General features: G+C 45.3%; 1 protein-coding gene across 2 annotated transcripts in view; it reads right to left on the bottom strand.

Annotated features, from left to right (window-relative positions):
• Positions 1-13609, bottom strand: part of DDB1 (damage specific DNA binding protein 1) — a 682863-nt gene that overhangs the window by 153195 nt on the left and 516059 nt on the right. The window lies entirely within an intron of this gene.

The following is a 13609-nucleotide window of genomic DNA, read 5'->3' as shown; positions in this document are numbered from 1 at the left end:
GTTTTAGCCAAATTGGCTTGAAACAATGTCCACTAAAGCATGGATATATCTCTGCCCAAAAGCAGCTGACATTGACTGCCAGAGGAAAACATCTGCTTCCCAAATGCCTCAATTTGTTTTGACTCTGTCTGGAGTCGTTGTGGGGAAAGAACTGGACTTCACCCTACTGGTGGAAGCTTTAACTACCAAATTTTCTGGTACAGGGTGCTGCGTCGAGAAATCAGAACGAACTGGTGTGTGTCTGTGACCTCTGGCAAAGTGTCTGTTTACTGGAGGGCAGGAACAGGGCTTAGACCAGGGGTCCATAAAGGTGTCAGGTAGGGCTTCAATAAAAATAAGTAATGGTTTGTAAGAGGTCTGTTCTGGTTTCAAAACTTGTTAGTACATTAAACTTGGCTTTCATAGTTGGCAGTTGTAAACCTAATACCTCCGCCACATCTCATTACCACGACAAAAGAGGCACATTCTTCCACTGGTGATCCAGCGCATAACCCAATGGAGGGGAGGTTTCCAGCCCTCTAGCCTCCTGCAACTCCATATATAAATTATCATCATTAGACTGCTGGAGAAAATAACCTCTCATCTTCACTGTCATCTCTTAAAGCTGGTTGGCTCTGAGCAGAGTCCAAACCAAAACATTGCTGGAGCCCTGGAGTGCAGCACAGAGGTAAAATAATGGTTGTGTCTAAAGCTGAATGAACTGGGGTTGGGTGTGTTACAGCATTTGGACATGACCTCGGTTGAAGCTGAGATCAAGGCAGCTCAAATAGCTATAGGTCTATCGAACAATATATTTGGGGAGTTCCTTTGGTGCCAGTGCTGATGTCAAAGGGAGTGGCATGGATTTCCTTACTGGACTGGAAGTTGGCTCTGGCATCGAAGCAGAACCCAAGGCGGGTTCAGAAGGCAGAGACGATGCCAACAGTGGACCCCGACGGCCATAACTCTACATTGATCTTTAGGGCCCAACGTAACAGCAGAGGGAGCTGGAAAAGCACCAAAAAATGCAATATAGCCTATCAAAAGGCCTCTATCTGTTGACACCTCACTGATGTATGGGGAACCCTTGAGTGCATCAGGAGCTGTTGCAGCATTGGCTACTCAGCTGGAGACCGGGAATGAGACGAGGTTGAGGGTGGCAGGACAGGAATGAATCAAGCCTGTATTTTTGTTTCAGCTTGTAGGGAGACTTAGAGAGCAACAAGGACCTGTTGCTGGAAAGGTCTGAAGAGCGGGAACGGGTTCAGGCCCTTGACTATGAGCAAGACTTCTGAGATTTATTTCGGTGTTAGCTGAGGCACAGCCCTAGGGTTTATCAGGACACATCTCTCCCTGAACTTGCAGTTGTGCACCAAACCCAAACTCCAGATGCACACCTAATGGGGATCTGTCAAAAACATTTATTTGAAACAGTCCCTACAGGGATTAAAACCTGTAATTTTTTATTACCCCTGCACACTAAAAACAAACACACACAAAAATAAAATAAAAAAAAAAACTGTAAGAAAAAAAAAATCATGAAGTGACAAAAAAAAAAACAATTGGCACAAGCTCCCCTTATGAGGGTGAGGAAATAAAAGAATTGCTATTGATATGCAGGATTGGAGCTTATATGCGGCTTTACTGTCACTTCTGAAGCAGACCGAACTCTACACACAGCCTCAAGGGACCATGTATTTGCACCTTGGAGCAATGCTTGTATCTTCCAGATCAAGTCTGGAGGGTATTCTTAAGGTGAGGAATCTTTGGTTAAAGCTATCCATCAGAACATGTGTGATAATAACCCACATAACATAAGCTGTAAATAAGGACTGCTGGTCTGGTAAATGCCGAAATGCGACAAACCGTCTGCTATCTTGCCTGCAATTACATGTTTGCATGATGTATGTTCAACATGCAGAACTTGACCACAGATCATTCAAAGCAGGATTTCTCTATTATGCTACCCTTGGATTGACGATCCTGGCTTTTAATGGCTGCTGAAAACATTTTATTAAGGGCTTAAGCATTTGGAGATACTATCCTGACCTCTGTCTTTAAGAGAGTCTCCATGAATTACTGCTCGCCCGTTCAGGGAGGTACATTTTAGGTCAGGTTCATTGGTGGGATCAACGTGATAATCCTAAAGACTACAAGGGTCTGAATCTGAGTAGACAGATTCAGGAGGGGATTCTGAACAGTTAATCTGAGGAGGCATGCGAGGGCATGGAGGTGGCAGTGGTAAAGGGGCACACCTAGGAGCAGGGGGCGGTGGTAGCAGGCTTATGGTAATGTTACTAACCCTTTTTTGGCCATGGAGGTCTAAGAGCCTCAAAGGAGGACTTCTCCTTGAAAACTACCTTCCATTGCTTGTGGATGTGGAAGGGTGTATGTATGGGCTCAGGGTCAATGTATATGCTCAGGGTCAAAAGGTATGGCTAGAATCTTTCCCATTGAGGGGTAGATGAAACTCTTCTGCCTCCAGTTGGGGACTTCTGGCAGCTGCATCTGGATACAGCCCTTGATGGCTGTGAATCTTGGTATTAAGGATTGTGTCAGAGCCCATCTCGGCCAGACTAGACAGGACAATTGGCATCAATTGCGGCTCTGAAGTTAGTGTTGAGTGACTTGGTGCCAAGCGGGCATAAGCGGGTGGCGTGCCTAGGTTTGTTTCAGTGGAGGCTTGCTTGGCCTTGAGGGTGGCTCTTGGGGCCATGCTGTGTCCACTGGTGAATCCAAACCTGAAGACTGGTGCCCTTACAGGCTGGATTAAAGGGTTGATGCTCTTCTCATCAGGGACAGCTGTACCCTAGGTGTAGGAATGATACTGAGGTCAAGATGTCCAACTTTGCTGCGTATTGGGCAGGAATAAACACTATGAATGTATCTGTTTTTTGGCCGAGAGTGATTCATGACTAGGTGCATGGTCTCCCCGTGTTGTATGACAGTCTGAAGAATCAGGCCTGACTATTTTGGGGATTTTCAGGAAGACTTCCCATTGCATTCTACAATGTACCTCTTGTTGATGCTGGAGGTTTTTCTTGCAGAAAGCAGTCCTGCAGGTAGATTTGTTGCACTCCATGCACAATCAAGGTTGCATATGCTGTGAAATTGGTGTTGGACCTAGTGCAAAAACTGTAAGAATGCCCATTAAATAACATACACCAAAGTCATTCTCTGCAATGTGCCCTGAAAGTGTTAACTCCCGTCAATACCAGTTATAGGTGGAGGTGTCAATTGTGGTAGTCGTTAAAGTCATGTGTCGAAACAAGGTACCTGGACATCAGTAAAGGATCCTCTGACTCACAAAAGGATAAGCAGTGATTATTTTTGCAAAGTTGCTTCGATGGGAAACTCGAAGGCTGGTCCTAAAAAACAAAGGTGAAAAAAATGCTGCTTCTGGCTGCCACTCAAAACAGTGTGAGATGGTTTCACTTGTCCTGCATTGTGGTCTAATGAAGGAGCCTTCCCAAGTTTTGTGACCCGAAATATCTTCAAAAAGAACATGTTGCAAAAGTCCAGGTCCAACACTAGATGGCAGTTGTATGCAAGGCATGTTTATTTAGAGACACACTTGCTACTAGCACAATCCTTTCCTCAGTGACTTCGTCTCCTCTTTTGCGTTATTTCCCATGAAATTGTTGGATGAACACTTGAATCTTTTCTCAATGGAAATGGACATACAAGGTTTGAAGTGCTTGTGCGGTTGCAGTAACTTTCACTACTATTTTTCTTGCCGTTTCAAGTCATTTACTTTCTATATCCTGTAGGCGGCCATTCATGACCACTTGGTTAACTGATGTTTTTCTACGAGGAATAAAGACCATAGATTTGGGAGGAATGTAGCCCTCTAGTCTAAAGAGGATCTTGTAGTGCAGCTTTAGATTACTGCTAGGGTTATGCATCATCATTTCTTTACAGGGTTTTAAATATTTTCGATGAAGTATTTTAGGATTGCTTTCAACACTGGTAAATATTGGACTGTTTGACAACATTTTAATAAGAAAATCATGCTGTTCTTGCTCTATGCCATGCTTATACCATGCTGTTGATCTGCACTTCAGATTCCATTGCAAAGCCCATTTATGCCATCTGGCATGCTTCACCAGCAGGATGCAGGACGTTACCAGTCAGAGGTGTCTTCACTGAGATCCAGTACAGATGCTGAAACATTGGAATCATAGCCCAATGACCTGGACCCTCTTTTATGGAGGAAATGTATGAAACTGCATCATGTCCAGAGTGACTCCGGTGAAGGGGAGACTCCGCAAAAGAGTCAGGTGTGATTGCTGATAGTGAACGCCAAAGATGTTTAGAGGTTCACTGCAGTCTAGAGGTGGATGACGACAGCAGCCAGTTGTCGGTGTAGGGGAAGACTGGGGCACCCGACCTCCAAAGATATGCTGCAACCACCCCCCTTCGTTCCCTGAAAGGTGTGTGCACCCATGCTACAAGCTCACACACTTCATGCACATCACATCCTGTGAGAAGCGTTTTTGCACCGCTGCTTTTAAAACGGGAGCTGCACGAAAAATGGTAATTTGTTTGTTGCTGGGGAGCATTGACAGTGATTTCGGGAGAGCGCAGCATACCCAACAGTACCTGCAGTGGCACTAGTCAAACTTAGAAATGGCTGACACAATAGTGTCATCACCATTAACAGACAGTCAGATTGGTCATGAAACCCATTCTGGGACAGAGGGACACTTCTGTTGAGACGTCACAGTGCATTGCAGCAGCACTCCTATAAGCTCCTCAGGTACCAACAGGGGCCTAAAGTGCCCAAAATGCCACTTGGCCTCAAACAGGAGGATCAGGATTTGTAGCGCCTACATGCGCTTTCTGTACTCTCTGACTGGGTGACAAAGTAAGACTTGCCGTGAACAGCAGTGTGGGGTTTCCCTGCATGAGGCTGCAACATTCCTATCTTTGATTATTTTACTGTGCTTTCAGCTTAGTGTGATAAAACTGTTTTTTTATTTTTATTTAATTTTTGTAGTTTTAAATATCACGAACCTGACCAGAGGAAATTAGGGTGGTATAAATGAGCACCAAGATGCGTTACATGTTTCTTTTCGGCTCGGGAAGAATAAGTGAGTTGCCCAGAATCACAGGATGTTGAGCTGAGGTCGGGATTAAAGGCCGGTTCTGCAGTCAGCAGGTGTAGCTGCAATGACGTTAAGATGAGCAGTTTGGAAAGCAACCGCTGCAGAGTTCCTTGTATTTTCAGTAGTCTTCAGGCAACAATAAAAGTGTCAAGATAATGTGTTTAATGTACCTGCTGGATCAGGATCGGAGTTTCATCTAGTGGTAGTTTTAACTCATCTTAAGTGGCACAGGCAGTTAATAAGCCTGCTGCAAAGGACGTGTACTACGCAGATCACATAATGCAGTGCTAAGTGGGTTACTGCTCTTGTCACGAATAACCTTTCGTTAGTATGCAGTTCATAAGTTACAAATATAATTTGGCACAGTGAGCTTGAAATGTCATCATATGTAAACTACATAGTACAGGTGAGAAAGGTATGTTTTTTCGAGTCCTTTATTATACTGATGTTGCTAAAAATGGTTGTTTGTTTGGGTAGAAATAAATTCTTCTTAGTAAAGCTAACTCTAACCACTATGTTACATTCTGGATCCTAGGTTTCTTCTTCTCCACACCAAGTACTCTTAAAAATGCCAACCAGTATGGATGACATGGATTCCACACCTTGTAGTCCACTTTGTCTAATGTAACATTTTCCATATACTGACTTACATATGTATGTCTCATTACCTCTGTATTTGTCTGTGATGTAAAGTGCACCTACACTGGTATGAGAAATGCTATAAAACAAATAAAATACATGTGAGAGAGGGGCTATGGAGAGATGAAGGACACTGTTGAAGAATGATAGTAAAGGAATCACTGAAGAGCCCCAACAAACATTGTTGAACTCTGAGGTCATCATTTACTATGTTTTAAAAGCAAATACAATTAAATATGCAATGAAACAGGTGATGAAGAATGCGTCATTTTTGCCTAAATGTTCTTGAGGGGAGAACCCTCCTAAACACTCCTTATAGTGGTCAGGTTCGCTCACTGCACTCACTTTGGACATTGGCCACCATCACTTTTGTGAACACCCAATGGGCACTGGTAAGACCAACAGGGAGCACGTAAATTTATTTAAGCTGTAAAACTACACCTACAGGTAAAAAACTAAGTTTTGCAGCGTAAATCTTTTCTGGATTCACATGCTGTGCACTGATTCCATAACTTTTTTTTATTCCTGTGGTGGCTGGGTTGTAGAAGGGTATTGCCATGTAAAAAGATGTTTTAGGACCCTTTGTCCAACTGGAGTTTCCTTGTCCCCTTTGAATATCAATACAATAATGTCATGTAAAAGTGTGCACTGGGACCAGGTTGCTGCCATGCAAATTTCCTGTAATCTTGTATTTGCCAGAAATGTAATGGTTGCTCCTTTTTTCCATGTGGAGTGTGCCCCTGGTGCAACTGTTAATGTTTCTCCTGCATAAATGTGGCACAGCTGAATTATTTGCACAATCCATCTTGCGATTGTGTTCGTTATTGGTCTTCTTATATAGCTATCTGCAAATTATACTTTTGTTATTGGTCTTCCCAAATATCTATGTGCAAATGATAAGAAAAGTTGCTGAGTTTTTCTGAAAGTTTTAGTTTTTTCAATAGAATACATGAAGGAGCAGTTTCTGTCCAATGTGTGCAAAGTTCCTTCAGTGTGGGTCTTTGTATTTTGTCTTTGGATTTTGAAACAAACTTATTTGAATAGTTTGATTAATGTGAATCCACCTTTGGTATGAACTGTGGAGCTGTTCTCAGGACAATTCTGTCCTTGTGAATTTGAAAATGGGGCCCCTGTATTGTGAGTGTCTAACTCTTACCATGTGTAGGGAAATAATAGCTACCAAAAAATATGTCAAAGTTAGCATCTGTAAAGTAGCTTTGTGTAAAGGCGCTAAAGGTTTAGGTTACATGTGGGTGCTGGTACCCTTTTTGGTGGTGCTATTCTTTTATCACTCTAAGAATCTTCTTATAACTGGTGCTGTGAAAAAACTTCTTCCCATATGACCTCTCATGTAGGCCACTACTGCTGCTAGATGAACTTTTAAAAATGCATATCTTCTTGTAAAAGGTAAGTTAAGTATTTTAACACTATCTTCTCCCCTGTGATTGTCTTCCTTAAACCATTGCTTATAAACCATTGTGAAAAGCTTTCATTTTGCTATATAACATCTTCTCGTTATTAGTTTTCTTGCTTCTCTTAATACTGCCATTGTGTTTTCTAATAACCTCATGTATCCAAATTCCAAGTCTTCACAAGCCATCCTGTTAGTTTCAAATATTCTGGTTCTGGGTAGAATACCCTTGCCATTGATAACAGATCTTGTTTTTGTAGCTTTTAAAATCTCCCTTGAGCTAGCTCCACTATCTCGGAGTACCATGTTTGTCTTGACCACTATGGTTCAATTAAAATTAAGGTAATGCAACTCCCTTTGCATTTTTTGATGACCTTGTGCAACAGTGGAATTGGGGGGGAAGCATATGTATATGTCCCTGAGCAGTTTGTTGAAAGGGCATTCCCCAGAGTCCGAGGGTTTATCTGTCTGGAGGCAAAGTACCGGCATTTATTGTTCCAAGGAGTTGCAAAGAGATCCACTGTTGGAGTAATCCACTTCTAAAAAATCTTTTGTAATTTGTACCACTCTCTGAGCTTCCATTTGTACCCTGCCTGCTGAGGCTGTCCACCTCGATATAGTCCTTCCCTGGAAGATGTATTGATTGAACCTCCATATTTCTTTATATTGCTCATTTCCAGAGTTGCCGAGCTAGCCTTGAGAGTGGTGGAGATAGAGTACCTCCTTGTTTATTGATGTAAACCGTTGTATTGTCTGTTTGAATCAATACTGTCTTTCCCCGAAGATGTCTTTGTAAAGCTTACAAAGGTAAAAAAAATAAAATAAAAAAATAAAAAATGTCTTTGGTTCAAGGATGTTGATGTGTTGTATAGCATCCTGATCCCTCCAGATGCCTCATTTGCAGGGATCCCATGTGTGCTCCCCATCCTAAATGTGAGGAGTCGGTGGTTATCGTCACAGGTGGAGTTGCTTGCATAAAGGGTCTTCCCTGTGCAATTCTTTCCCGCTTACACCACACAATTTCCTCCTGTACCTTCTGCACGACAACCACTAAATCTTTCCAACTCCCTGTTGCTTGTGACCACTGATTTTGAAGCCACTCCTGGACTGGTCTCATATGAAGTCTCACATGTGGGATTAAGGGAATACATTATGCCATCTTTCCCAACAGTTTCACCACTGCCCTGGACTGGAACTCCACGTACTAACGCTGTGGCAGCAGCAGTTGCTCTGGTTGAATGAGCGTGCAAATCCTCAGGCGGTTGCTTTTTAGCCAAAGCGTAGCACCTCTTGATGAAATGGACTACCCATCGTGAGATGGTCCTCTTCTGCACGTCCTTCTCTTTTTTCGCACCCACATATCCCCCAGAGTTGATCGCCCACCCGGAATTCTTTGGTACGATCTAAATAGAATGTCAAAGATCTTTTTGTGCCCAAACAGTGAAGTCTCTTCTCATGAGAGAGATGTGGGGGTGCATAAAAAGTAAGCAAGGTGATAGATTAGACTATGTGAAAGGGCGTTACCACTGTGGGAAGAAAAGAAGCCCTGATATGAAGCACCACTATGTCAAGATGCACTGCTATGAATGAGGGTTTTGAAGAAAGAGCCTAAAGCTCACTTACTCTTGAACAGAGGTGATGGCAATCAAGAAAGCTGTTTTAAGGGTTAAGAGCTGTAGAGGACAGTTGTGAAGCGAGTCGAAAGGGGCACACATGAGGTAAGTTCAAATCCCATTGGCGCATGATGAACGGGACGGGAGGAAACATGAGTGAGGACTTTAAGAAACCTCCCAACAATGGGAGATTTGAAAAGAGAAGGTTGGTCTGGTAGCCTTAAGAAGGCACAGACTGCCATCAAATATCCCTTAAGGGTGCCCAGAGCAGAGCCCTGCTGGGAAAGAGAATAAAGAGGAGAACCCCTGAGAGTGGTGCAGAAAGAGGATCAACAGATTTGTTGACACACCATGTCACAAATTTCTTCCGACAAGCGTATACTGTTTAGGTGGAGGGACGCCTGGCTGATATGACATTACAGACTTTGGGTGGAAGGTCAAAAGCTGTCAACTGTCGCTGCTCAATTTACACACAAGGAGGCGAAAACTGGACAGGTTTGAGTGGATAACCGTCCCGTGCTGCTGCAACAGAAGATCCTCCCAAACGGACAGTCTGATCGGAGGATTGATGGTCATGCTCAATAGCTCTGGATACCAGACTCTTCGTGCCCAGTCCGGAGCCACCAAGATTACTTGAGCCTGGTCTTGCCTGACCTTCTTCAGAACTCTGGGCAGACGTGGTAATGGTGGGAAGGCATACAGGAGGCCTGAGATCCACTTGTGACAAAAAGCGCTGGTAATCGAGTGCCACCTTGGAAACTCCAACGCGCAAAACTAATGAGTTACTTACCTTCGGTAATGACTTTTCTGGTGGATACATTAGCTACCTGTGGATTCCTCACCTAATGATTTCTCCCATGGCGCCAGCATTCGACGGAAATCTTCTTCCTAGCTTCTGCACGTCGACGAGGACGTCACATTAGCCCACGCAACGCCGTCTGACGTCATACAGGCAATAAGAGGTCCTCGCCGACGTGCCGACGTCAGTACCAACATTTTTTACGTGCATGAGAACAATAACCCTATGCAATGAAAGATCAAGGCAACATCTCATAACATTGTAAAGTACACAACATTTCAATAAAATGGCTATAGATTTAATATAACTTTTGTTTCTTTTTAAAACAAAACATTTATATATACCAAATATGTATATACACAAAGAAATATATACATATACAAGTATCCATATATACAAAATCTATTGCAGTCCTAAAGACCAAGAGGAGCACACTCAAGGATTACTTGGTGAGACCAAAAGGCAACGGGGAGGCGGGTGGGACCGTGAGGAATCCACAGGTAGCTAATGTATCCACCAGAAAAGTCGTTACCGAAGGTAAGTAACTCGTTCTTCTGATGGATACAACTACCTGTGGATTCCTCACCTAATGAATAGAGTCCCAAAGCAGTACCGCACTCGGTGGTGGGTGCCTGTATGGTCAAACCAAGAAATCCTGCAGCACTGACCGTGCAAAATGGCCGTCCCTTCTGACCTCAGAGTCCAAGCAGTAGTGCTTCACAAAAAGTGTGAAGGGACGACCAAGTTGCAGCCTTGCAGATGTCGACCACAGGAACACCCCTAGCCAAGCCGAAGTGGCTGACTTAGCCCTGGTGGAATGAGCTCTAATACCATCAGGAGGATCCTTCTTTGCTAAAGAGTAACAGATTTGAATGCAAAGAACAACCCACCTGGAGAGTGTTCTCTTGTGGACTGCCTTTCCTCTCCTCTTGCCCACGTATCTGATAAACAGCTGATCCTCCAGCCTGAAATCCTTCATTCTGTCAATGTAGAAGCTTAATGCCCTCTTTGGGTCCAAGCGATGAAGTCTCTCTTCTTCCTTTGAAGGATGAGGCGGAGAATAGAACGTGGACAAAGTGATTGTCTGGGCCAAATGGAAGGGTGAAACGACCTTCGGAAGGAAAGCAGCCTTGGTCCTCAACACCACCTTATCCGCATAAAAAGTTGTATAAGGGGGTTTTACTGATAAAGCCTGCAACTCACTCACTCTCCTTGCAGATGTTATGGCCACCAGGAAAACTGTTTTAATAACTAAGTACCTTAAGGGGCAATAATGCATAGGATCAAAAGGGGACCCCATAAGGAAAGTCAGGACCAAGGACAAATCCCATTGAGGCATAACAAATGGTTTTGGAGGATATTTATTTAGAAGACCCGTCAAGAATCTAAGAACAATAGGAGATTTAAACAGCGATGGTTGGTCTGGCAGACAAATGAAGGCTGACAAGGCAGACAAGTAACCTTTAATAGTAGCCACTGCACAACCTTTCTGAGCTAGAGACAAAGCAAAAGATAAAACATCTGACAAATGAGCACGGAAGGGATCAATCTGTCTCTCTCCACACCATACCACAATTTTAGACCACCTATTAGCGTAGATAGTTTTAGTGGAGTGTCGCCTGGCCGCTAAGATAACATCCACTACATCAGGGGGAGAGAAAAGGAACTCAGGTTGCCCCGTTCAATCTCCAGGCATGAAGGTGCAGACTCTGGAGGTTGGGGTGTAAAACCTGCCCCTGCGACTGCGAGAGGAGGTCTGCCCTGAGAGGGAGGCGGAGCGGAGGGCACACTGAGAGTTGGAGGAGATCGGAATACCACACCCTCCTTGGCCAATCCGGAGCTATTAAAATTACTAGTGCCCGGTCTTGGCGAATCTTCCACAATACTCGAGGAATCAAGGGTATGGGGGGAAACGCGTAAAGCCACTGGTCGCACCAGCTTCTCTGAAACGCGTCCCCCAAAGCCCCCTGCACCGGATACTGGAGACTGCAGTATAACGGACAATGAGTGTTCTCACGAGGAAACCTCCACATCTGGAAGATCAAACAAGCTTGATCTGGATGGAGACGCCACTCGTGGTCGGCAGAGAAATGGCGACAGACTGTCCGCACGTACATTCAAGAATCCGGCCAGATGATTCGCTACCAAGCAAATCTGATGGTCCTTTGCCCAGGACCATAGTCGAAGAGCTTCTCTGCAGAGAAGGTACGACCCTACTCCACCCTGTTTGTTTATATACCACATTGCGGTAGTATTGTCCGTTAGGACCTGAACAGACTGACCGCGAAGGGATGGGAGGAAGGCCTTGAGAGCCAGACGTACAGCCCGCAACTCCAAAAGATTGATATGAAAAATCTGTTCCTCTGGAGACCAAAGCCCTTTGATCTCCAGATCCCCCAGATGAGCTCCCCACCCTAGAGTGGAAGCATCCGTTATGACCGTGGTCACTGGTGGTGACTGCGCGAACGGCTTTCCTTGTGAAAGATTGTTGCCCGCAATCCACCACTTCAAGTCCGCAGCAGCATCTCTGGAGATTTTGACAGAACCTTCGAGATCTCCTTTGTGTTGAGACCACTGCCTTCAGAGGCACCACTGAAGAGCCCTCATGTGCCAGCGAGCATGCGTGACTAACTGTATGCAGGAGGCAAACAGACTGAGCAGACGAAGGACCTTGAGGACTGGAATGACCGCTCCATTTCGAAACACTGGAACCACCTCCTGAATATCTTGAATCCGCTGAGGCGGAGGAAAGTCTCGATTCAATGTTGTATCCAGTACTGCCCCTAGGAGACGTTGAGAGGGCTCTAGGTGAGATTTGGGCACCGAAAAGCCCAGGTCGAACAACAACTGGGTTGTTGACTGCAGATGATGCGACACAAACTCCGGGGACTTGGCTTTGATCAACCAGTCGTCCAAGTAAGGGAATACTGCTATCCCCTTCCTTCTGAGCTCTGCCGCAACCACCGACATCACCTTTGTGAAGACTCGGGGTGCTGAAGTAAGACCGAACGGGAGGACCGCAAACTGATAGTGCTGCGACCCCACCACAAACCGGAGCTATCTCCTGTGCGACTTGAGTATCGGGATATGAAAATAAGCATCCTGCAAGTCGACAGACACCATCCAATCTCCATTGTTCAACGCCAAAAGCACCTGAGCTAGGGTAAGCATCTTGAACTTTTCCGGCTTGAGGAACCAATTCAAGATCCTCAGGTCCAGGATTGGTCTCAACCGACCATCCTTCTTGGGAATCAGGAAGTACCTCGAGTAACAACCTCGACCCCTTTCCTGCTCTGGGACCAACTCCACCGCGCCCTTTAATAGGAGGACTTGAACTTCCTGTTCTAGCAACAGGAGGTGTTCTTTTGAACAATACGATGGGCGGGGCGGGATGGGGGGCGGAAACTCCCGAAAGGGAAGGGTGTAGCCTTTCCCCACAACGCTGATAACCCAAGTGTCCGATGTAATAGTCTGCCACTTGTGAAGAAAGTGCTGTAACCTTCCCCCTACAGGAGAGGAGTGAGTGGGGATTGGTGGAAGCCTAAGGCTGCTTCCCCTGCTGCACCCCTCCAGAGGACGAGGAAGAGGCAGAGTGCTGCTGAGAGGCTTCCCTGGTGCGGACCCTACCCCTCCCTCTAATTGATCTAAAGGTGAGAGAAGAGGCAGGTTGCTGGAATCTCCCACGAAAGGAAGAGGAGGAAGAGCCACGTCCAAATCCACGAAACCTGCTAAGAAATCTGGAGGAGGCAGAAGAAGGGGCTTGCAGTCCTAGTGACTTGGCTGTGGCCCTGCTTTCTTTAAAGCTTTCCAAGGCCGAATCCGCTTTGGCTCCAAACAGTTTGTCCCCATCAAACGGGAGGTCCAACAGGGTCGACTGCACGTCCGCAGAGAACCCTGAGTTGCGGAGCCAAGCCTGCCTCCTCGCCACCACAGCCATGCCCATCGCCCTAGCCACTGAGTCAGTCGTATCCAACCCAGATTGGATAATCTGGGTTGCGGCAGCCTGGGCATCCGAAACAATGCTCAAAAGTCCTTGGGGACGCTCCGTATACGATGATGT

Source organism: Pleurodeles waltl, chromosome 3_1, assembly GCF_031143425.1.
Source record: "Pleurodeles waltl isolate 20211129_DDA chromosome 3_1, aPleWal1.hap1.20221129, whole genome shotgun sequence".
In the NCBI taxonomy this organism is placed as follows: domain Eukaryota; kingdom Metazoa; phylum Chordata; class Amphibia; order Caudata; family Salamandridae; genus Pleurodeles; species Pleurodeles waltl.
Note: the sequence above shows the minus strand (reverse complement) of the source record. Positions and strands in the feature narration are given on the sequence as shown.